Source organism: Dufourea novaeangliae, unplaced genomic scaffold, assembly GCF_001272555.1.
Source record: "Dufourea novaeangliae isolate 0120121106 unplaced genomic scaffold, ASM127255v1 scaffold60, whole genome shotgun sequence".
Taxonomy (NCBI): Eukaryota; Metazoa; Arthropoda; class Insecta; order Hymenoptera; family Halictidae; genus Dufourea; species Dufourea novaeangliae.
The window spans coordinates 2,421,046-2,443,491 of record NW_015373935.1 but is presented as its reverse complement, the minus strand read 5'-3'; the positions used below and the strand labels follow the sequence as shown (position 1 = coordinate 2,443,491).

The window sequence follows — 22,446 nt, the reverse complement described above, 5'->3', positions numbered from 1 at the left end:
TCTTTCTCCTCCGGTTTTTATCCTCGGCCCGCGTGGACGTGTGTACGTGTGCGCGCGCGGGCAATATATATAGGTACGTACACAAATGCCACGTGCTCGTTGCCGCGCTCCGGCTCGAAGTTTGCGGGGCATCGATCGTTCGGCCGCCTCTCGTAGTCACGCGGTTCTATGCGACTTTCATCGTGGTCCCTCGCAGGATCCTTTCTCTGTCCCTCTGCGTGTATGCGTGTGTGTACATGTATGTGTGGCCCCCACGCTTGCGCCCGCGGAACGACCGTGCTTAGGCACGTGTACGCCTACAATCCTGACGGGGGCTTAGTGTGAAAAACTGAGGATCTTTTTTTTTTCTGCTCTTAACATGCGGAACCGTGAGCTCGCGTATAAAATTATACCACGTCGATAAAACAGGAAGAATGAAATAAATTGTGATTTTCAGATCCCCCGATGAGAAGGATCGACCATTGTCGACGAAGAACTTCGTTACGCAGCTCAAATTTCAATTTCAATATTTTGTGAGAATTTCTACATTGCATCAATTTTCCTCCTGGAACTCAAAAGATCTCGGAATTTCTCTTACCAGGGAACTCCTTCACAAATCCGAAGCACAATTCCAAAAAAAAAAAAAAATTAAACGTAGCTCCGAATCTAGATATTTCAATTTCAATTTTTTTTGTAAAACTTCTCTACACTCCATCAATTTCTCTCGTGGAACTCAGAAGATCTCGGAATTCCTCTCACCAGAGAACTTATTTCCAAATCTCAGGCACAATTCCAAAAGAAAAAGAAATAGAAATTAAACCATAGGAATCCATACCTGAAATTTCAATTTCAATTTTTTTCCAAAACTTCTACATTCCATCAATTTTTCTCCTTTCCCTGAAAAGATCTCGGAATTCCTCTTACCGTAGAGTGAAAGAGCTCCTCGGCGAATCTCGCGTGCATTTGCTAAAACAGAAGAAAAAAAACCTCTGGATCCTCACCCAGTAGTGCGGAGCGCGACGCGACCCGTGCCCTTTGCCTACGGGACTCGCGCGCATTCGCGCGTCACACGCACACGTACACACCTAGTTCACAGAGGGGCGGTGGGTAGGGGGCGGGGCGGGGGCTTGCTCACGCAACGGCAGGGCGAGGGGAGGGACCAATACATGCACGAACACACGCATACACAGACGTCCGTCGTCGGGGCTACGCGGCGAGCCACGCACTTACGCACGATCGAGGCGGATCGTTCCGTTCGTTGTGCGTGGCGCGCACCGTTACCATGACGACCGGTGCCAGTGCCCACGCATTGATCGCAGACTCCCGCTCGACGGTGCGTCGAGTCGAGTGCGTAGAGACGACGGACCTCCTGACGGCGGGATGAAGAAGGGGAACGGCGGGGGGAGGTAGGAGGAACAGAACGTGAGCGCTCGCGAGCGCACGCACGTACGCACGGAAAAGAGGCTAGAGCGCTTGGGGGATGACGTGTGCGCTGGGCGACTCTTTTGCTCTCGCCTAGATGCTCCCCGTAACTTTTGCCTCTCTCTACTTTCCGCCCTGGACCATTCCTCTCTCGGCTTGATTCTTCTTTTCGAACCCGGAGGGATGATTCTTAACCCTTTGTCACCCTTTCTTTTTTTTGTTTTTTTTTTTTGCTTTCTTAGTTCCAGAAAGCGTTATACAACTGTTGTATATGGAAAGCTGCGTCTACACTGTGTAGCGAAACAACTTCAGACGAGTCTGTAACATGTTTGTATAACGATTCGATAATATATAACTAGCTATGTAACACGAAAAATGTTATGTAACATCGCGTTATATGATGTTTTTCTTTCTGTTTTTCGAACCAGTTTTATAACTTTGATATATTACATGTTATGTTGTATTGTGTAGACGCAGCTTTACTGAGCTGTTTTAGCTTCCGCGTTTGATATCGTATCCAGCTGGGGCTCTATGTGGCTCTATACTTTTTATCGATTGTACCAATTTAATTTGAATGATTAATATTTTATTGAATAAATACTTCAATGGAAATAAGAATGGACAAATAAGTGGAAGAAACAAAATGTTTATTTTCTTACTGTTTCCAAGTGCAAGCTACATGTTTTTTATATGACTGATGCAAGAAAAGTGGCACTGCCGCAGTAACGTGCACGCTACGATCGGAAAAAAGAAAGGTGAATTCGTTAAGTAAAACATAAATAAAAAAATTGGAAAGTAAGTCGAACAAACCTAAGGAAAACAAACGACGTTTCCGCTTATGTAGCAGACATGCACTGATGATACGATCAAACGCTTCAAAACCTAAGTTTGCATACTTTGATCTTAATTATTAGTTTTATTTAATCTCCGTAGAAAAATCTAAATAAGAAGTGATTAATTTTTCATTATCAACTACAGTTCCATAAGGCTCGTGTTAAAAAGAAATTTTTATAACGTTTCTATTTCAATAATTTTATCGTTGACCTTGCAATCTTTTTTTTGATCACGAATAAGTTTCGAATTAATATTGATTACAATGAAAGTCTCAAGGGATGATTAAATGTACAATAGATATATCGTTGGTCAGAATAGTTTCAACGTTTCATTTTCAACTCTCGGAATCCTCGAATATTTCCCGACATCTGAAGTTCCGTTCTTTCGCATACATCAGAAAATCGTTTCGTTTCATTTCTGATCCGTACAAATCGAGATTTTCGTTTTGTTTTTCACGAATCGACATTTAAAGAATTTCCATGCAGCTACGCGATGACAAACGTTTCCGTGGTTTAATTTATTCCGATTTCCCCCGAACGGGAAACGCTCATCGGACCGCAAAAGGTTAATATCTATATCTCACGGGAATGGGCAGGGGAGTGAACAGAGGTGGAAAGTCTTGTGTCGATTTCAACCCCATGCGGGATTTACTGGGCCAATGTATGCACCGTTTAAATTCAACTGCATGGCTTCCCGCGAAATCGCGAGGAATTGGAATGATTCTACCGAAGACGAAGTGATTTCTTCGGGTCTGACATAAACATCTTCAGGCCAAGAAAGTGTCGTTTATAAAAATCATCTTCCTGAAGGCGAACCATTTTACATTATAAAATAACGTAATTATTTTATTTTCTACAGAATTACAATTACGATCGTCCTGTAGCTAAAGTTGTATCCATGACAGTATGGTCATAATTTCGTTCTCGTATACGAACTTTTATAATATTGAATTTAATTTAATTTAATTCATACGGGTGAAATCCATGTCTATACAATATTATTAAATGAATAGTAATGTTTTCAAATGGTGACAAAGCGTGTTCACCTTCCAAATGTATACCTCTAGATTTTCCTATTAATTTACTTAGTTACATCGCAGGTATCTCGAATTGAAACAGTTTCACGTTAACCCTCTTGCAAGCAATGGGATGATACGCTAGAATCTCTTTATAAAATTTGATATAAATTGAATATCACCGTATAATATAAATTTGAAATATCTCCATGTAGGCTTGAAATTCAACTCGATCATTCAAAATGTTCGTAAATGATTTCATCACGGTTGTAGGTTAACAAAGATGAATTTTCGAGATTTCATAAACAACAAGCTTCTAGTAGCGGAGGTTAGAAACTCAAACTTACGCAAATTCCGCCAAGACACGACCGTTTCCTGGTCGTTCCCAACCCTCCCCCCTCGCAATTACGTTTCTGTTAAATCAATATATCGGCCGATCAACACGCGTCACTGTTATTCCGCCCCCGTAAACAAACACAAGTACACGGGTGTGCTGAAAGTCACCATCACTCGAGCGAAGCGTGCACTCCTGTTCGTGGCCGTCATTTTGAGTTTCGCGAGAGAATTCAAAATTTCTCGGAATATTCTTAAATTGTCATCCAAAGAAAAACGTCGTTGTTCATGGCTGTCATTTTGAGTTTCGCGAGAAATATCCAAATTTCTCGGAATATTCTAAAATTTGTCATCCATAAAAAAACGTTGTTCGTGTCGCATTCATCGAGGAATCACTGTATAGTCGCGTTAAGAAACTCCCTTACAAGAGAAGGAAGTGTCCACTTCCGATTTTGATGAAACTTCGTATGCCTGTTAAGCAGTCAAAAATAAGAGATACGTATTTTTTTGTATCGGTTGAGACGTGATTTTAAGGGGTGAAACCACCCCTCGAAGTTTCGACCCGAAAGTACTATCTTGAAAACCAGAGGAGATACATGAAAACTTCTAATGGACGGGGTTTGCGGTTTTTTATGTAGAATAATATGGTGCTAACAAATTGTCCAAAATATAATTTGTTTATAACAAAAAAATTTCGGATCGAAAGTTTGAGGGGTGGTTTCACCCCTTAAAGTCGTGTCTCGAAATTTTCTTGAAATTTTTATAAAAATAATTACTTATTCTTATCGTAATCTTAAATAATTATTTATAAAGTGCAAAACATGCAAAAGCCCAGTAAATGATTGCTTCATTTCTGAAATATTTTTAATAAGAATTCCACTTATTAATGTTTCCTTAATACGTTAAACTACAAATATGGAATATTAAAAGTGCAACAACGCTCCATTTATAAACATTTAATAATGTTTAAATTTAAATTGACATTTCTTGCATAATGGTCATTAACTGGTATGCAGTCAATTACTGAAAAATCGATTCACAAAATAATGAATCGATCCTTCGAAAAATCAAACAGCAACCAATCGAATCAAAGTATCAATTGTTTACCCAAAAGAATCGGTTTTCTTTTAAAGAATCAAATCGGAATCCTACATCCCTAATTAAAACAGTCTAGTGTCGCAACTGGAACTGTTCACCAAATGGGCAGCGTTAGTCTCGCGGCAATAATTCACGGACACGCAACTTCCTTCGCATCTGCGCCCTCTCCTATGGGGGGACGGGGACGCACACGGCGTGTCCCATGATCCTATGATCCTACGATCCAATGACCGGGGTCTACGCAGACGATCTTTCCAGATGTCACGGATTCCGAGGCCAGGAAACGGTGGATTTGGAGGAAAAACGTGGGAGAGATTAGTCTTCTTTTCGATCGGTCAGTTTTTGCAGGAAGAGACGCGTGCCCCGTCTGTCCCCCCTTTCAGAGGACGGAAGGTGCATCAGACCGGGAAAAATCAAACACCCTTGGGTAAAAAGACAGAGAAGAAAATTTCGAACAGCTGTTGACACAGACCGGGCCTCTTATTGGAGGGAGAGACAGAGAGCTTCGGAAAAAATCGTGGAGAACCGGCTAGACGGCTAATTTTCGCTGGGATACCTGCCCATAGTGGCGTGCATTTAGGGGAGAGCCTGGCTCAAACGGGTAAAATGAATGAATATTTAGGAATTTAGCCTTTTTTTATATTACGAAAAAGTCCAAGTGACCTTGAAATCTCTGAAATGCCACATCCACGAAAAAAAAAGAAACAAGTATCTTATAAGATGTGTCTCTTGATGCCATTTAAGTACTACGCCTCCAAATTTTCATAAAGTGTACCGTTTAGTTATTATTCGAGCTGATCAAGTCAGCTGAGACACCCTGTATGTCGCAACCTTGTCGACATATCTTTAAGTTTCCTCGATTTTAACAAATTTTCGTTTCAAAGAAATATTCCAAGTATGAAGGAAGTTACGTTGGCTAAAGGTCGTATCGGGATGATTTAAATCGCGATAAAACGGAAGGAGCACGGAGTATATCAATCGAAGTGTATGTAGGACAATGCACAGAAGTTGTCCGAGTGGTTCGCCAGACGAGGTATACACACAGACAAATACGCGCGCGCACACTGCGGCTCGTACCTATGGAGAACGACAGATGTTTCTGATGAACGATGAGCCGGCCTAAGTATGAGAAAATATTGATCCTGATACCGTGGACCAGCATTAATTGTAACCTGAAATGCAACGCTCGGAGATTCAAAATGTATTCCTTAGAGAGCCTGGGAATGAATCTGGAATGCCTTCGCAATTGTTCGGGGAACCACAAAGAATCATTGGAACAACGTTCCACCAACCATCGTCTATTATGCTTCAAGTATTCGTGAATTGTGTGAACGCGTTGAAAATCCAAAATCTAATTTTTGGCGAATCGAAAATTCTTCGACCTCGATTATCCTTTAAAATTAAAATCGTTTATTTGTTTACTTTTCTAAGGTAATTTGAACATATAAGGGCAGCAACGAATAATATTTCTGTTTGTTGAATCCATTCTGATATCGTCACCGCGACTCTGACTCGATGTTATAAGGCAAGGGGTTAAAGAAAACCCTTGAAATTTCGTGACGACACTTTCCTGGAACACACTGCACAGAAAACGACTCCATAATTACGATCCAAGAGGTGTTCCCCTATCTAGATATAAAATCCCACCCCACCCTCTGACAATAACATTAAAAAGACACATCGTACGCGGTTAGAAACACCCTGGTATATTTAAATTCGCCACGAAGTCAATTGACTCGCGACTTGTATCGAATTAACCGGTACAATGAGAAGATTCGGGGCCCCAAAACGGTGACAAAAGTGGTCGGTGGTTGCTCGAGTGCGCGGGCAGTGGCACCTTGCGCACGAGTCGCGAAGGGGTGAAAGAGGGTGTGTCGTAGCCGGTGGAAAAAGTCAGATGAATTCGTCCACGTAGTGCCCCCGATGCGAGGGTGCCAGGGGTCGCCTTTAGGTGTTATATAGACGAACGGGGGGAATCGGGGGCTCCGCCACGGATATGTAGCCTAGCCTGACTGGCGCGCGTGCCCTCTTCACTGGAGTAGTTCTGCCTCTCCTGAATTACCAACGCAGTGCCCTATCGCAAAGGGGGGGGGGGGTTAAATGCTCTTTTTTACTTTCCTAGCGGACGAGGCGTTGACCACCCTTTGCGGTGGAAAATCAACGAAGGGTTAGACGGGAACAACCGTATTCGACCATGTCGCCATTTTTCATCGTGTTCTACGCGGATTCCGTCTGGATTACCTAACATTCGAGCTAGCGATGGGCGATATAACATCGATATCTCGAATAGCGATATTTTTCTACTCAAAGATCGATATTTAAGATAGCTTCTGCGTTTGGTGTCGTATTTCACTGGGGATCCATATGGCGGTTTATACTTTTTGTCCGTTTAACTGACTCAAAATACTTAAATGGAATAAGAATGTACGAACAACTGGAGAAATAGAAAATTTTTTATGCGCAAACTCGGCTTCCTCTGGAGGGAATGCAATGTAGGGGTTAGGGCCTCCTATTGCTTGATACATATATTTCGACTATTGAACTAAATATTAATTTCGCATAATTTTCAATAACTCCGAGACCAAGTGGTAGGGGATCTGTCCCTTACATCACCTTTTCCCCTAGCGGAAGCCGTGGTTGCTCGCGAGGGTATACATTGACGAGCAAATTCGGCTTCCTTTAGGGAAAAAGTGGTGTATGGAAAAGGCCTCCTACCACTTGGTTTCGAAAGTTTCTGTAATTTACGCCAAATTAACATTTATTTTAGTACATGAATTAAATTTATCAAGTGGTAGCAGGCCCTTACTCTTACGCCATTTTTCCCCTAGCAAAAGCCAAGTGTGCTCTTGAGGGTATACATAATTCTCTTCTCGAATTACTTTCGATTATTTCAGACGATAGATAGAGTACGAAATTCGAAAGAAATTCGAATACATACACGGTTTCTCACAAGAGAAATGGTTGCAGGGTTGCGCAACAATACGAAGACGACGTTTCATCGTTTTCCCCGATTTCGCCATTCGCATTTTCCCTCCCCCTGAAAAAAAAAGGAAGAATCTTTCGTGTCTCGTAGCCACGGCCCGCCGACAATAGACGCGTGTCACGATGTTGCAGCTGCTTTTGCCACTGTGTATTTGTCCCGAGCACATGGCACGCGGGCCAATGACGCGCGTGACCCTGCCTCTCGCAAGAATCGAAACAGCTTTCGCCCGGCACCGAAAATTAAGGACCCGGCAAGATCGAATAGATTTTCGCAGGGGGTTGAAAGTCTCCTCGGTCCAGAGACGGACGGATAACAATCTATTTTTATCTCCAACGGCGAATAAAAAGTATATAAAAACCGGGGGATGAACAGTTATCTTTGGTTTTTCAAAATATTCACTTCGAACTTATATATTGATGTTTCGTTTATGAAAATATCTGTTCCTGTGGAATTTTTATGGAAGGAAATGGGTACCCTTGGGAGGTTCTTTAATAAGTGTGCTCGTGGAACAGATATTTTAGAATTTGTATAATAAAAGTTCCATGGAAACAACCCTAGTAGCACAAAATATTGAATACATATTTATCCAATATTAAAAAGAATATACATACAATGTTTATTTCATATTGCGAAAAAAATATTTTTTTCCCAATATAAAATAAATATGTATTTAGTGTTCAAAAACAGTGTTAAAGCAGCGGGTAGAATTAAAAAATCTTTATCCTCGAATCTCTTGTTACAATGGACGAAAAAGCTCTGTTCGCGGTCAAACGGGTAAATTGTATGCTCTACGTATTTTTTTACTGAAGAAAGAGCATACCTAAAGATTTCTGGTCTCGCCTTGATCGATCCAAAATTTCAATCCAGTCGAAAATTCCAACCGTTTCCGACTCGACCCTGGAGATTTCAATGCTCCTGCTGCATCGGGCCGGGGATCACGGACTCACGGAATACTACACTGGCCGAAATTTCTACAAAGTCAACATGTTTTTTGGTGAATTCTTATAATCATTCCATACCAATGAAAAATTTGTGTTTTGCAGCATTTTGGGATTAATTAAGAAAGCGTACACATCGGTAATAAAAAATAAATATAAAACTTACTTAAAAAAAAAATATATTATTCAACAGAAAACAAACTGCGAAATTTCTATAAAGTCATTCGCTTTTTACATAAGTAAAGTTGAAATTAATAATTGTTTTTCAAAAACGGATACGACGGAGCAATAAAATTGGTGGTATTTTGAAATTACGTTAGCTGCAATTTCTAGAAAGTCGTTATTTTCATAGATATTTTCAAAATACCACCAATTTTACTGCTCCACCGTATCCATTTTTGTATTTCCATTCATTTAAAATCAATGTGTACGTTTTCGTTATTTAATCCCAAAATGCTACCAAACGCAAATTTTTCATTGCTACGGAATAATTATAAGAATTCATCCATAAACCTGGTGACTATTTTCCAACGAAGGGCACTTCCCGAGACTCCGATGTTCACGGTGGCAATCTACTGAGAGCCCAGCGGTCTGTGGACACCACTTTCGAGAAATTAATATCGGCTATCGAACGGTGAAATTTCGAGGGAAAATCTCTCGCCGTCCGTCGACGACGCAGCGGGTTTATTGTGCTGCTTTCGAACTTATTAAATGATACTCGATCTTAATGAAGTTTGCGATCGGCTCTATCTCTCTCTCTCTCGGCAGCTGCTTACTTCACGTTGCCGCCCTTCGGATCGATACATTGGATAGAATCCAAGGGACAGATAATATCTCTCTCCCGTTGGATTTTGTCCTACGGCAAATACATATCGGGACCAGTCAAAGCTAAATGTCAGGTAGACGGGAACCAGGGAACCAGTCCCGCGGCGTTCAGGGTTTCTCTTCTAGTACGATTCCGTTTCTTCGGAGACAATTTTGTCACGATTATTTGCCGTTGTCGATCATTTTTACACGACGACACACGTGGAACCATTTTGCCACAGTGATCCAAAACGTAAATTCTAGCAGCTCGAATGTTCGAAGACAAATACGGTAACTTAAAAAAAAAGTTGCATCAACTTATTATTAGCTTATGGAAGATTTGTTCCGTGCATTATTATTCTCTATCGGTGTATTGTTCGTTATCAATGTCAGCCAAAAATAGAAACAAGAATTCTATAATAATTCCATCTTTCGTGAAAAAGGTTAAAAATAAAAATGCAAGAAATTTGCTCCGACGTTAAACACAATTAATATTTCAGGGTATACTATAGCTCATAAGTACAGGCCACTTCACCTGTCACGAAGAAAATTTGATGTTTCGAAAAAAAATCGTAAAACAATCTATGACGCCGAAAGGCATCACGACGTCCACCACTCATTGTAACATTGAACAATTTCGCAAAATTGCCGTTTTTCCCAGCGAATCTGTTAAAGGCACACACGTGGCCCCGATGCATTTGTCACACGTGTCAACAGAGACGATCTCCCCTCTCCCCATACTGGGCCGGTCCAGGCCCGGATTAAGATTTCTTGTGGCCCAGGGATATTAAACCTTTGAGGGCCCCCTTGGTTGAAAAGCGGAGGGGCACAAAATTGTTGTAATGCGACATACAATAAAATACATAAATCTAAAATTAAACATCATTTAATCCTAACGAACGCTTGATTATATCGAACAATGCGTTGTTATATTTTAACAACTTTCATCCGATTTATGTCTACATTTAGTACAATTTTTAATTATTTCAAAAGGGAAACAGTAAACAAAATTTCATTCAATTATTTTTTGACATAAACAGAAGGTTCAGATCGGGGCCTCCCTGAAAGTAGGCCCTGGGACTACTTTACCCCCTCTTAATCCGGCGTTGGGCCGGTCGTCTTCTCTTCCGCGACGATTGAGAATCACTGATCGAGCGCGCAGGCACAATGCCTTCGTAGGCCACTGTGTATAGGCACAACCGAGAGGTTCCCACCTACCTGGTCTCGATAAACTGATTTATTTCGACATCATTGTACGGCCCCGGAGTCGCATCTGTTCCGGGCGAATTTCGTATAGCCGGAACGTGAAGCCCAAGCTCTCCGTGATGCCGCCGCCACGGCTATGAAATATATACACCGCGAGCCCCAGGACTTTCTCGTCCTCTTCTATCGTTTTTCTTCTCCTTTTCTCTTGTGGTTTTCTTTTTGCTTGTTTGGAGTTCGCGAGATCGGCGCCAGGAACCGAATGTACTCGCCGATCCTTCGTCCTTTTTTACTGTCGATCGTACATATAAATAACAACAGCATGAATCCTCCTTTTTCATCGCGTCAGAAACTCGCGATTCTCGTCCTTCGCGAGGACGATGTTGCTCCAAATAACTCGGCGATGCATCTTGTCTGGTTGTCGTTGGGCGGCGCTGCGGGCGACTTTGGGATTCGTTAACTGCGTACTCCACTGTAATTGCGCGTTTTCAATGCTATACTTCGGAATTTATTCAACGAAGACTATATCTTGATACTGTATGGCGTTTCACCTGCGTATTAAGGTGTGTTTCAAGTGGTACTTGAACGTTTTTGAACCTTTTCTATCGCATATATTCATGGATATTAATAAACAAAATTTTCCATCGGACAGTGGTGTGGGAACTGTTGTGTAATCATTGAAAATGAAACAACTAAGTTTTCGGTGGAAAATTGCCAAAGTTATCATGTGGGCAAGCTTAAAAAATATGGTTTCGAGAAAAACGCGTTCAAAGTTAAGAAAGTCGAAAAATACTATTCAATCTTTATTAATTAATCTGCCATTCCATCAGCATACTGTAAACCTTTCGTTTTACATTCGTTAAACATTTGATTTGAGTGAGAAAAATTCGAGTTTATGAAAGTTGCGAACGTATGTGACCGCGTAAAATGAATAATTTCAAAGCCACCGTAAATTCTGCGTCATCCACCGAGTGACTGATACACCACCGTTCATCGTCAAGATCGAAAATAGAACAGATTCGTTTTCCGTGAACCAGCGGGACCGAGAAAGAGAAAGAAAAAAACTGCGAGAATGGAACGTAAGAGCGATCGGGGAGAGCCTTATAGCGGTGATAAAACATATTCGAGCACTGGCTGAGTACAATAGGGCTCGTAGACGACGCCTGACGACGCATGGCGCGTTGACGTTGACGCGCGCGCTCTGAGAAACGGGAGATCCTCGGTCCCGGGGAGCGGCGGTGCATCCTCCCTGTCAGCCGAGAAGCTGAAGAGACCGTGTCGTCGACCCTTCGTAGAAAGAATCCGCATTAATTAATGCATCTGCATACGGGGTATTATAATGTTAATCGCGGCACGATGGTTGCCGTCGAACGTTCCGCGTGCGCTCCAAGTGATCCCGATTAAATTCATCCCCCGAAAGGTCGTATGGGAAAATCGACCGCAAGCACTTTTTCCTTGGGAAGAACCGTTTCATCGTACGTTGGTACCGGAGGATTGTCTTTCGTTTCTTGTGCCACGTTTCTTTCCTTTTAGAGACTCGTTCGCGGGGAAGCTTCACGCGGAACCGCACAAGTGTTCAACCCCTTCCTTTGGAAAGGACAAACGGGTCAATTAGGCTTGTTACTTGTGCTATAATCACTTTAAGGGGGGTTCGATTTTAGACCAAATGTAGCTTGTCGATCTCTGTGGGGTTTAGATGTTGAAAAATTATTCTTTGTTTATAATTGTTTGGTATGGAGTGTAACCTTTACGCTAATTGATGTCCGATTTACAGAAACGATCAAATAGAAATTTGTGTTGTATATTGAAGATGTTATATATTATTTTGTTTAATCAGATATATTATACTTACAAAGAAATTCATACCTGTGTAAATTATTTTCGAAGATACGAAACCGTGGATCGTTTGGACAAAAGGAATTTACCACACGCACAGATGTACTAAAAATAGAGTGTTTTTTGGCAAATCTATTTACATGGTTTTCATGTTACCGTCAAGATCCCAAGACATCGTACAAAAGAATCGTTTCGAGTCAAACGACATCTGTCTTAAACGAGCGCCGTTTAAAAATCCCTGAATGTACCCGCACCCATTGCCAGTTACGGGGGTATTTGTCGAAGAAAAAAAAACACACACACATCAGCCCGTATCCGCGGTCTTCTGCGTCCGTACCTTGGACAAACATTTAACTACACTTCCTAGCAGATAGAGGATACCCTCATCATCGGTGTGTCTTATGATACCTCGATGGACATCCATATTTGAAATTCTTGCTTATCGCTTCAGACCTCTAAAACCCATCTCAGTGGTAAAATTCTTTTGCATAATATGACTGCAATTTATATATTATTACGACAAAAGATGTCTGCGAAGTCTGTGACCGTTACTTCCACCGTACGATCTGAGTAAACACGTGACTATTTTCCACCAGATAGAGTATACCCACACGAGGTACTTAGCAGAGCATTGTCTCATGATTCCTCGATGAACATCCGAATTTCTAGTTCATCCTCGATGCTTCAAAACTTCGGAGTCCATCAGCATTTCGAATGAATCTACTTCGAAATCATCTCTTCGAATTGATACCACCAATAGTTGAAAGTCAGCCCCGTGTATCTGGAGTCACAGGGGCACAATGTCCCGAGATATCCCCCAGGATCGTTCTTGATCCTGCGGTCTCGGCTCCCGTTACGCCTGGTGTTTCACGTAAGCGGGGGTAGATCGTTGTGTGTTTCCCGTGGAATTAGAGTTCAATTTGCGAGGCTGCCGGAGTTTCTTTTCCGGAACTCGTAAAAAAAAACTCGTAAAACGTGGCTCTGCCCCTCTACCTCCTCCGCCACCCCTTCGAAGGCCCCAGAAACTCTCACCGACCAATCAGCGTGCCGAGATACGAGCGTCTTCCTCTGTGCGTTTCCCCCATCGTTGTCGCTAACGATTTATTTCGACGAGCCTCCTCGGATTCGATATCAACGACTTTTCGGGGCGCCCCCTCCCCCCCCTCCAGCGTGCGCAACCCCTTCCGAACCCCTGGGGCGGTCGAGGTCTGTCGTGTGACACCCGCCGGAATTCCAAAAAGGTGAACGGAGAAGCGTCAACGGTGACAGGGTGACGTTTTGTCCTTTCTGACCGCATTGTCGATTCGAGCGTGTAGGAATCCGTCAGTTTCCCGGCCCTCACGGGGATCGGAACGTCCTTTCTGTGGGTCAACATCGAATGGTTAAACGCTTTTAAAGTACACACCGTTTCGGGTACATTCGAACGAAAGAGCAATTTTATTTACCGATACAGAGTTGCCTTTCCGGTCGCATGAGCTTCGTGAGTTCCGAGTGAAACGGAGAATTGGAGTCTAAAAAGGGACTACACGCGTGAGTTTGTATGGTTGACGGAACAATTTCTATATTAGAAATCCGAATGTTTATTACTGTTGGATAAGTTATGCGAATCGATCGAATTCGAGAAGTTAACTGAATTTTTGTCCGCTACAGTAGACGCCTGCTTTATCACTTTAGGGACAATATTTGAAAAATTTCTTGACGACCGGCAGTTACGGAACTTGTTTGAATGACGTCAAAACATTAAAAAATCGGGGTTATTGTGGTTACTGTTCGTTATTTATGATGAGTAAACACATTGTTCGTGAGAAAGAAATACTTTTAGGACTGTTTGGTCTTGAAATGACCATTCGTTGTTGATTTTATGAAAAAAACAAACAAATTTTTGTACAAGATATCGAAAAAATGCAATGTGGTGTTTAAAAATAAAAATATTTAGTACCCACATATAGATTATAGAGTCCGATAAAGCTCTTGATAATCCAAAATATTCGACGAACCGTAAAACAAATGGCACGTGATTATGAAAATATCATTTTCCTGGATTTTTTCTTAGTCAAAGCAACGGTTGCGTAACGCGAAGCAAGCCAAAGGAGGCAAAGAATGTTGCGAGCGAAACCCTGAAGCATTGAAAAGGAGAGGAATCACGAGGAAGGCGAAAAGCTTTGCGTTCGTTCGAAGCAGGTTCGCAGCATCCCCTTGTGCTTGGGCATCGCGCGAGGGGTTGCAACCCGTCGTATCGCGCCTGCGCGCTACCCGATCCATCTCACCGCTCCCCCTCCCCACCACTGTGTGCTCGTGCGCGCCCGATCTACCCCCACCCCAGAAACGCATCGAAATCTTTCGTACTCCGTCTTGTATTCGGTCAACTAACTCGCTTACTTCTCCCTCTTTCGCTCTCCTTTTTCTTCCCCTATCGCCCTCTCTCTCTTTCTTGTTTATTCTCCCTGGCCGAGTGAAAGAGAGGGACAGAAAAGGAGAAAGGGAGAGCGAGCAAGAGAGAGAGTGTGTGTGTAAGCGCGAAGGAAAGAGAAACGTGCACGAGCGTACGCTCGAGTTCCCCTTTCCCTTTCCCTTTCCACGCCGGCCGATGGGTCCTGGCTGGTGTATCCTGGGTTCCCGCCATGACGAACGGGATGACACCCGAGTATTGCCGAACATCACCGAATCGCGACCGACGGCCGAAACGCGGGCAGCTGCGACTCCGGACGGACAAAGAATACTCTTGGAGTATACAGTCACCGCGCGGCGAGCACACTCACCACGGGGCAGTCCGCCGAGAGAACCAAAGGTACAGTGTGTTTTGATGCGTCTCGAGCCCGCGGCCGGGAACACGGGCAGAGAGAGAGAGGGACAGTGTGCCTTGGCCGTGTGTGTTGTGTAACAACAACACTGTTTTCTTCGTTCCACCGGTAATATAACGGCGAAACGGAGGGATAACAATATATATATACATATAGTAATACACACAACGATATCGAGTGAAACGTCGTCGTATTCGAGCGTGAGCGAGAGAGTGACGCGAGAGAGAGAGAGAGAGAGAGAGAGAGAAAAAATACAAGGGGCCAAAGAAAGCTTCAGCGAGTGAGTGAATTGACGAGAGAGAGAGAGATAGAAAAGGAGCGTTTGTGTATATGAGTGCGTGGTTAGGAAAGACGGATATCGGAGCGGACGACGACGCCGGGGCTCCTAAAACGTGAATCTCTCTCTCTCTCTCCCTGTCTTTCGAGAAAAAGTATACCGGTGACCACCACCGGGGTGCGCAGGTATGAACGGTGCGTTACGAGGAGGCAGACGTTACCAATAAGAGCCTGTTTCCACTCTACACACGTGTTCCCTCTTTGGTTTGTTGGTGTCTCCGATAAGGAGGCGGGGAGGGGGGACAGGCGGTTGTGCGGAGTATATGTATACGTACGGTGGTGACACGAAACGGAGAAACAGTGGGGAAACGGAGCGAAAGCTCGTGGTGAATCGACGACGGGACAGGACACGGGGGTTCGTCGAGAGATCGGTCGTCGGGTCAGTGTCATACGGTCGTTACCGCGGAAGTTCGTCGGTTTGTTGGTGCCGATACCGGTGATCGTGGATGAACGGTGTACTACGTCTCCTTCGTCGCGGACGGTGACCGACCGGGATCTCGAAGGGGGAAGAAAATTTTGGAATGTAACGCCCGGGGGCAGAGCTTGAAGTGCGTGGAACGGTAGTGTGTGGCAGAGCAGCCCACGGTAACGACACATAACGAGAGACGACGACAAAACGGCAACGGCAAAACGACGACGACAGGCCGACCAGGGACGGGTGGTGGAGTGTGTGTTTGTGTGCGCGGCAAGAGGGAGAAAAAGAGAGAGCGCGCGCGCGCGCACGGAGGATCACTCTCGCTTTCGTTCGGCTCTCCCTCTCTATCCTTCTTTCTCTAATCTGTCCTTCTCTCCCGTCCCTCCTCCATTCTGTGTTTCTCATTTCTCCATTGCTCGGCCGACCACCAGGAGAACGGGAGAGAAAGAGAGCGGTATAGAGCGCCGTAGAAAGAGAGGCGTCGTGCGGAAACAGAGAGAGAGATAGACAGAGCTGAAACGTGTGTGCGCGGAGCGTCAAAGAGAGAGAAGGATAGACAGCTCGTCCAACCGAAGAAACCGGGAAGGAGAAGGGTAAGTGCGCGAGAGTCAGTAAAACGTTTCCCCGTCGATATGTACCGATTGGGATAATATACGAAAAACCATTTGGTAAAAACTATGCACTCATCGAATGACTAGTCGTCGTCGTCGTCGTTGTTGTTGGTTGACACTGTTTTGGGGATGTCTCTCGTGTAAAAGATGTGCACGTTGTGTCGAGGAATATGTGTCGTGCGATCGAACAGTTTGAACAGTGCTTCGAATGTATTCGAGATAGTACACGGTGGCGCTGACGTGTGGTGAATCCTTTTCTTCCTGAAAAACGAGCACGCGGAAGTTTGTACCCGGCGACACGTTTCCGTCGTCCTGAACCTCCTTGCTGCGTCCGCCTGATCATCGCCAACGCCATCACCATCGGCACCACCTCTACCACAATCTCACCACCACCACCTCCTCCACTACCACCACCACCATCATCAGCACCACCACCACCTCCACCATCACCACCACCACCGTCGCAACCGCCACCACCACCACCAGCACCACTACCACCGCTGCCACCACTACCATTGCCGTCAACGCCTCCTGCTAGCCGGCGGCGATGCACGGTAGTGTCCTCGAGCACGGCGTGCACGCATCGTGCTGCGAATGTTTCACGAGTCTCGCGCGGTGGTGCGTCAGACAAAAACGCGTTGTGTCGTCTCGTGAGACGAGCCAAGTGACGGTACCAACAAAGTGCACATCCCCTTTGCTCGAGATTATACCCGGTGTTTTCGAGAGATTCGACTCACAGACGCTTCGTCGATGCCACGCGTAGTGTATGGGAAACAGGTTCTTAACGTTCTTTCTATACCTCTCTAATCTACAATCGTGCTCGGATACACGACGTTTCACACGTGTACAATAACACAACTGAAGTATCAGTTTTGTATTGTACATCTACTTTCATTATTATTTTTATTTTTTGGTTGTTTTTCGTTTTGATCACTCGCGGGGTAACCTAACCTAGCCCCCCTGGCCAGCCGGCTAGAACAAACGACGCGCTTTGGTAAACACCATTATCGACTACGGAGTGTGTTTGTGTGTGTGACCATGTCCGTCGAATGCAGTTCGGAAAAAAAGGTGCTCCGATTGCGCCGACGGTGGTGAAAAAGACTGTTGTCCGTTTGCCCTTCCTCGAAAACCCTCGATCATCCACCCCCGTCTACTCGTTGGTGCTCCGAACGTCTTCTTGTTGTGTCTCGATCTCTGCGAAGACGAGAGAAAGAAAAAAGGTGCATTGTTTATCGCGTGGTGCGCGGCACGCTCCGGCGAAATTTTCGGTCGTTTCCCCGCCGAAATTCGCCCTTCTCCCTCCCAAAGTGCCATCGGAAGTGGGAGGATATTGTGTGGTCACCTCTCCCTTTTGAGAGAAGCAGTACCGCCGCGAGGATAAAGCACGAGCAATCTGACGTTACATACACGCGTCGTCTTCTGCAAGGGGCGCAAAGTGAGAGAGAAAGAGAGAGAGAAAAAAAACTAACGACCCCGGTAATAACGTACAATTTGCAGTTTACGCGATAATAATCGACGCGTATACACGCGATCAAGTTCGGGATCGTTAAGGGTCGCCTTTAACGGCAGTTTGAGTTTTGTTCCGTGCTCGAGAGAAAAATATCGGTATCCACGAGCAGTATATACAACGGACGTGTGTGTCCCTACGTTCGTTTCCCTCGAGAAAGTTCACCGAAATCCTCGACAAAGTATCCTTTTTTATTCCTCGTTCGAATTCGATCGAAAACACTCCGGGTTGGAAATTGCAATACGATTCTAACGGCCGAAGGACAATAATCGCGTCGGTGGTCTATTTATTCCCGATCGTACCCCGTCGTCGCGAACGCGATCAATTGCCCTTTCTCTTTCGCTTTATTCCCGTCTCCTTCCTTTCGTTCGTTTTTTTGTTTTTTGTTTTTATGTCCCTCGGTTCCCTTTCCTGTGGGTGTTCCTTCGTTTTTTGTGTCGGCGGCGGCGAGCCGCGCGCGCGAGGCGGCGGGGGAGGTGGGGAGGGAGCGGGGCAAATTTCGGCCTACGGGAACGGCGGAACGTATCGCGGGGAACGGACAAGGAACCAACGTCGTGTGGACCGCGAGAACAACGGGCGCCAAGAGATTTACGGGCACGCACAGTATCCCTTTTACCCGTTCCTTGGGATATTCGTCTCTTTTTACTCTTTCCTTTTTTCTCTCTCTCTAGCCTTCTTTCTCTGTCCCTCTTTATTTAGTCGCCGCCTCTCTCGGTCATAGGCTGGTCTTTTCTCTCTCTCTTTCTCTCTCGAAAGGGTTGCCAGCGAAGTTGGCCGCGAATCGTTTCCAACGAACCGAACGGGGTTCTCGCGAAAACGACGGCCGTGCGTTGTCGTCGAATGCGGCGACGGCGGAGGCCCACAGAACGTTCGAGAAACGAATCGCTTGTTTTGCACGCGTACATAAACACGAAATAGAGAACGAGCTTGCTCGTTTTGTTTTATCGTGTATTTTTCTCTCTCAGGTCATTCGATAAGTGTATTGTTAGCCGTGGCTTTCGCGATACAAAATCTCTATTAGACCGAATATTATTTATTTGACTGCGTGTATGTTTTTGTCCGACGATCCACACGAGCAACGGAAATCGCCGGTTTTACGGGGGGGGGGCTGTGCGTGTGTGGTTCGATTTACGCCTAATTCCGCCTCGGTGTTTTTCTTCGTTTCGCAACAAATTCACGCGATAATCAGCTTAAGCGGTATTGTTGTTCGTGTGTGTGAATATTAACTTTACGGAGTACTTTTTGTGTATACATATATATATCCAACAATGAGGCTTGCTGGCTTCGTGCGATTATACACCGGACTCAAAACTTATTATACCTGTTGACAGGACCTGTCATAAATGTCGCGAATGAGCATATTTTTTAGGATCATTGATAAAATATCGTCATATAGTATTTCTGTCGCGAGATAGTGGAGCGAACGTTTATTATACTACCTTGGAAAGATATTCTTATATAGCAGGGGTGGGGCAAGTTCTTCGATGATAAGAGCCACGTATAATACTTTTCTAGGCGTTTTTAAATTTTCAAGAACCACCCAGAAAATATTATTTTAACATAGTATATTTACAATCTGTGCTATAGAAGAATTCGTATAAAAATTTCGGAAAATTTGAAATTATCTCGGGAGCCGCAAAGTAGCTTTTGGAGCTGTAGTTTGCTTATCGTTGTTATACAGGTTACATATAAACATGCACTTCGGAAGATGAAATGTAAACTAGGCTGGATAAAGAACAGAATCGATTTTCTGCCGATAGACCAGATATTATTCTTCGATCGATCTAATATTTTCATCTCCAATTTATACGCGCATACTTCGAGGAATCGTGTTATCTGTTATAAAAATTCGTGGGCCCCAGAGGAAGTACACACTCATTCCTTCGTTTCATCCATAAGACGCTGAAAAAAAGGGGAGAAGGTGTAATACAAGTGAGGTAGTTGCATAGAGTTAGCGTTTCGGATGTTGCCGATAAAGAAACCGAATGTACTCGGCAGGCCGGCCGAGAAACACCTGTCCAACGCGCCAGGGAGAGAACAGGTATCGATGCGAATGTGTTTTCAACGATCCGCTCCGATCGGGCCCAGCGGCGTGTGTGTATGCCCTTTCTGCTCGTTTTTCTTTCTTTTCTTTCTCTTCCTTGTTCCATTCCGGTGCGGCCCTTTTTCGAAGTCCCGCGCTGCTGCCGCCGTTGCGTGGGCCGTGGGTCGGACGTCGTTGCGCGCATTAATCCGTGGTTTAGCGAACCAATTTAAATATCAGCGGCGCGCTCGACGCAATTTTATATCATTTCCGATATCATGCGCGGTTGTGTGTGGGTGGGTTTAACAGTGCGCCCGCCCCCCTTACCCCCACCATCGGTCTCCACCACCTCGCCGGCGCGGGGACCGTTACGCACCTCGCAACACACGCAGACCACTGCTTTGACCGGCCGCGACGGTTTTGGCGATACATGTACGCGCGTGTCTTGCACCGCTTGGACACACATCGGATACTTCTATGACCAGAGTTGGGCGGAATTTTATTCGAATAATACATAGTGATAAACAGAAGTATCTAAGAGCTTCGTCCTGATCTTTAAACAGTTAACCGAGGTTAAATAATTGTTTGCCAAGAGTCTACTCATTGAAGAAGGAGTATTATTTTATGGTAGAAATTGGAATTTCCGCGTTTAGGACTTCGATGTCGGATGACGTACTTCTCCAATACTTTAAAAACAAAAGCTGAAAAAAGGAAATGTTATACCAAAATATTTTCTTCTTTTTTAACGTTGAATCACCCCCTGCTCGGTTGTACTATGACTTCCGGCCCACCCTGTATATGCAAACCTAGAAACCCTTTCTCCAGTAAATTGTCATTGAATTAAAAATGGCGAAAAAATTGAAAAAAAAATTTTTATTCGATGCTTTAGAACTCTTTATCTAGACAATGAATTTTCCCATCTCTGTCTACGGCCACCGTTCTTCGTTCCCCTTGTGTGCGATCGTAGACGTTACACACGTTGTATGTCTTTCTTTTTTCGAGCGGGGCCTCCTCGCGTGTGATCGGCCGCTCGGAGTACAACCGCCGCCGCGTAACGTTCGTCGTCCGTCGTCACAGAACGCGCGCGTACTTGCGGTATATCTCGTGAAAGTGCGTGCACGCATGCGCAACACTGCCGCGAGCCTCCGTGCCCGCGCACGTGCGTGCGTGTGCATATATACAGTGCCGTCGTCGCGTGTACTGGGTGGCACGGTAATTACGACGCGTGGAACAGGGGGTGAATCTTCTTAACGAGTGGGACAAGATGTTTCTGAGCAGACTTGCTGATGTTCCTGTAGGTTCGTCCCTTTGGGGATTTATAGTTGGTGTGGAATACTGGAGTGTGGAGGGAAAGTTTTCTGGTATTGATCCTTTCGGCGTGGGATTATACTGTGATTCCTCGATGAATGCGACACGAGCAACAGCGTTATTCACACCAGTCAAAATAGAGTAAACAGAAGCTAAGCTCGGTTTCGGCCAAAAAAAGGAAAAAAAAATTGAATGGCTGAAAACCTTCCTGTCTTGTCGCGAATGCTCCGAAGCGGACCCGAGTACGTCGCATTCATCGAGACATTACTGTATAAAGCTCAATGAATAACGCTACTACGAAGTAATAATCGCGGAATGTAAACAAGAAAATCTTTTTGAAAACCTTCAATTTCTTCATACACAGATATTAGGTGTCCTAATATCACGGTACTTCAGCTTTGTTCATCCATAAACCAGTTAAGCAATAACTCATCGCGTACAGAACGCCTCCAAAACGACTACAGTAAATTCTCGATAAACGTTCGAAGGCTCCTCGGAACTAACAAGAGGAGGTTCCCAGGTGTAACGCCGACATTTTAATGAGGCTTAGCACAGTGATAGAGCTTAGAATTCTGAAGCAAATGATATTTGTTCCAACCGCAAATGGCCATTAGTTTATGAAATATTTAATGTTCAGTGTCGAGGAGCCTTCGAACACTCATCGTGGATTCACTGTACACTACAGTTTCGTTGTTCTCCAACCGTTCAAGCTTTTCTTCGTCACCCAACGAGAAAAACTTTCCAAGCAATAATTACGTCGGACACCCTGTACATACGGGCAACGGCGTTCGGGGAGCGCGCACCAGCTGTGGTCCGCTTGACGAGTGGGTCCCTTCGTGTGTGTGCGTGCGTGCGAACGGAGCAGTTATATACGTGCACTATACTCGTCGCTCTTGTACGTTCCCTCGTGTGCGCGCGAATCAGTGCACACTCTAGTGCGGCGGTTGTCTGGGCTGTTCTGGCCAGGCACCGGTGTATGCACGCAGTGCCGTAAAAGCGT

At 44.7% G+C, this 22,446-nt stretch overlaps 1 protein-coding gene across 3 annotated transcripts in view; it reads left to right on the top strand.

The window, feature by feature from the left end:
- Positions 1–22,446, top strand: part of LOC107185337 (DNA N6-methyl adenine demethylase-like) — a 169,440-nt gene that overhangs the window by 6,425 nt on the left and 140,569 nt on the right. Inside the window, exon 1 of one of the 3 annotated variants that reach the window (XM_015572999.1) lies at positions 17,195–17,385. The exons of the other annotated variants lie outside the window; for them this stretch is intronic. The gene's annotated coding sequence lies outside the window, so the exon portion shown is untranslated. Of the gene's footprint in view, positions 1–17,194; positions 17,386–22,446 lie in introns of those variants that run through there. 3 annotated transcript variants of the gene reach the window in all.